The sequence below is a fragment of the Squalius cephalus genome (assembly GCF_949319135.1).
Source record: "Squalius cephalus genome assembly, chromosome: 9".
Classification (NCBI taxonomy): Eukaryota; Metazoa; Chordata; class Actinopteri; order Cypriniformes; family Leuciscidae; genus Squalius; species Squalius cephalus.
The window spans coordinates 43,080,293-43,083,898 of NC_137130.1; the positions used below are offsets into that span (position 1 = coordinate 43,080,293).

General features: G+C 46.1%; 1 long non-coding RNA gene across 1 annotated transcript; it reads left to right on the forward strand.

The window, feature by feature from the left end:
* The first annotated feature begins 2,687 nt into the window (after nt 1-2,687).
* LOC307164536 lies at nt 2,688-3,339 on the forward strand. The gene is made up of 3 exons (XR_013822298.1): nt 2,688-2,747; nt 2,813-3,006; nt 3,126-3,339. It is a non-coding gene; the product is annotated as an uncharacterized lncRNA (long non-coding RNA).
* Nucleotides 3,340-3,606: the final 267 nt, after the last annotated feature.

The following is a 3,606-nucleotide window of genomic DNA, read 5'->3' on the forward strand; positions in this document are numbered from 1 at the left end:
GTCAGAAGCATCTGAGGTCGCTTTGTGCCGTTTACATTCCGGGCCTGCTCAACCGTGCAGCCGACGAGCTCTCATGGCAGCAGGTGCTACCGGGAGAATGGCGACTCCATCCCCAGGTGGTCCAGCTGATTTTCAGGCACTTCGGGACCGCACAGGTAGATCTATTTGCCACCCCGGACACGTCTCACTGCCAGTTGTTCTATTCCCTGACCGAGGGGACCCTCGGCATGGATGCTCTGGCACACAGCTGGCCGCGGGGCCTACGCAAGTATGCGTTTCCCTCAGTGAGCCTTCTTGCACAGACCTTGTGCAAAGTCAGGGAGGACGAGGAGCAGGTCTTGCTAGTTGCGCTGTATTGGCCCAACCGGACCTTGATGGTAAGTCTTTGGGAAGGCACGACCTGATCGCCAGGTTCCTGAGGCGAGCGAGGAGACTGAATCCTCCTCGCCTACTCTCTGAACCCTCTTGAGAATTGTCTCTGGTCCTTTAGGCACTTCAGAGACCACCCTTTGAGCCTCTGCAATCAGCTGAGTTAAAAATCCTGTCCTGTAAGACAGTACTCCTGGTTGTTTTGGCCTCTATCAAGAGGGTAGGGGACCTGCATGCATTTTCGGTCGACGAATCATGCCTAGAATTTGGCCCGGATAACTCTCACGTGATCCTGAGACCCCGGCCCGGATACGTGCCCAAGGTTCCTACCACTCCCTTCTGGGACCAGGTAGTGAACCTGCAAGCGCTGCCTTCGGAGGAGGCAGACTCAGCCCTGGCTTTTCTCTGTCCCGTTCGCGCTCTGCGTCTGTACGTGGACAGAACGCAAAGCCTCAGGACCTCAGATCAGCTCTTCGTCTGTTACGGAGGCCAGCAGAAGGGAAAGGCTGTCTCCAAGCAGAGGATGGTCAACTGGATAGTGGATGCCATCGCCTTGGCTTACGAAGCCCAAGGTGTGCCCTGCCCGCCCGGGTTGAAAGCCCACTCCACTAGGAGTGTCACTTCTTCCTGGGTGCTGGCACACGGCACCTCGCTGACAGACATCTGTAGAGCTGCGGGCTGGGCGACACCTAACATGTTCGCTAGGTTTTATAGCCTACGTGTTGAGCGTTTCTTCCTGTTTGCTCGCTTCAACTAGCCGGTAACACCGGAGTCCCCGCTCTAGTGTCGGCTTGCTGCGCCACTCCCTTCCTAGGAATGGATACGTGCGCTTTTTGCTCCAGTCGAGTTCCCCAATTGGCGAACCCTGTGAGTTCCCCTCGTTCCCTGAAGGGGATTTATTTATATAGCACCATACATGAACAGTAAATGATAGTGAATGAACAGCGCTCTTTTCCACTCTCATTACCCACACCTGAGGTTCCCTTGAGCAGGACACCTAACCCAAATCACTCCCTGGGCGCCACAGCAAAATATGGCTGCCCACTGCTCTGGGAGTGTGTTCACGGTGTGTGTGTGTGTGTGTTCAGTACTCACTCCTGTGTGTGCCCTTGAATGGGTGAAATGCAGAGCACAAATTCCGCTACACATCACTTTCACTCTCAGGATGAAGAAGCTTCCAGTTCTCTCTCTTATTCTACTGACACCAATAAATATTTTTGTCACTTTGAGAGTGCTATGCTGAGCACTAAAACCAGATTGAAATTGATCAAAAATGTTGTTTTCATTTAAAAATTTCGAGAGTTGACATGTCATTGAAAAATGTCGAGAGCCTCCCAGGGGTTGGCTGTCTACCACCGACCACCTCGCTTTTTTCCTTATCACTGCAAAAGAGACTCAAAATACTCAAAATACAAAATACTAAAATATTTTGGTCATGCAGATTAGATTCATCATTCGAAACTGTTATGCTGCGTTCACACCGAACGCAAATTGAGCGTCTGGAGCGAATGATTTCCATGTGAAATCAATGTAAAGACGTGTTGGCACGCGTCTGGAGGTCCTGCGGCGCTATAGACGCTTTTAGTGCGGCATGACCCATATGAAAAAAACCTGCATGGTTCATATTCAGCAACCATATATATTCCTTACTTAAATCGGACAGAATTACCTTCTATGTTTCATGTAAGGGCCAATACATGTCCTATACAAAATCAGACCGATTATGGCCCCTTTCATATTAAATAGCACACATACAACTTGTATGGAATTTTTGCATTATATGTGAATATATGTAAATATAAGAAGTCTTATATGAGTTTTACATGACAAAAGTATGCAATGGTGTATGGTATTAGTAGAAAAAACATGATTTTCATATACAAATCATTTAAAGTTCTTATATTGAATCATATGCTAGTCAAATTAAAGTTATTTCATGTTTTTTTATAGGGAAATGGTGTGCCTTCTCTTCACGTTTTATGTGTTTCTACCCAATTCCTCAAATTACAGCTATAATATTTCTATATTTATAATATAATTATAATACATGATTTTCATGCAATAATACAACACCTCTGCATACTAATCATATATGATTTCAGTCAATGACTTGCACAAATTTGCTATGGAAACACTTTTATTTCAATAAAATCAAAGTAACACACAAATGAAATTATACTACACATGAGTAATTAAGAATTCCACCTTGATAGTGTGGCAGGTCTAATGAAATATATCCTGCCTGCAGGTGGCTGATTAATTCATTTGAGCTTGTCCTATCAGTGAGCTGTAGTAGCGCATATAAATAAGCTGGTTAGAGTGTATGGTGCCATGAGGCACCGCCCCTTCCCGTGTCGTCATTTTCTGTCGTCATTCAGGTATGTTGGGTGTTGTGAGCTGGCCGATCAATGGCATACTGTAGCTAACATTAGCTTATTTCCAGGGCGACATGCAAGCTTTCGCGGCTGGCATTCGGCTGAGGTTGTACCCTTGATGGTCAAAGTATGGTTGTTTATACTTCATGCCCGGAATGCTTAGTTATTGCCGACGCGCACGCTGTCCACCTGATAGATGGGATGAGCCCACATGCATGTTGTCTGCCTGACTGAGTTAGTCCCCAGAGATCGCACCTAAAAGGTATGTAGTTTTAAAATTGCGCCTGCGTTAAATGGCAATCTGTTGAGAGAAACAGTTTTTATTAATGGTTAGCAGTTAAATCACAGAGTTTGTCTGATTGTTTATTTGTAAATTTATAGATGTAGTACGGACCAACGGGTCGCATCTGCACCACCGATTAGTTTCCGTGCGGTTGACTGCGTGGGACTACTTCTGGAGGTGCTGTTGCTTTGCTGCTTTATGGCTTTGCTGCGTTACTCCTTTTGTGGTTGCTTTGCTCCGCTGTGGACAAAGGACTGAAAACACTGTCCTTTGTGTCTATTTTAGTGTGTGTGCTTCCATGTGAGCCCTTTATTTCGGGGGGAAAATTTCCTTTTCATTTGTATTTTGACCCAGAATTTTGTAATCTGTTTAACGTGAAACTGTGAATATTTCTACTCCAATTTCTGTCTCTTGGAGTGACAATTCTGAGTGTCTCAACAGTGACATTTCTGTTCCAGGAGCTGAGTGCACAAAGCAGGGGCGGATTGCTGGTGGTGGTCTCCCTCACGAGTGTTGTGTGCTGAGTGGTGTGAGTGTGTACTGGTGTGAGTGTATATGCACAGGTGTACGGAAAAGGTG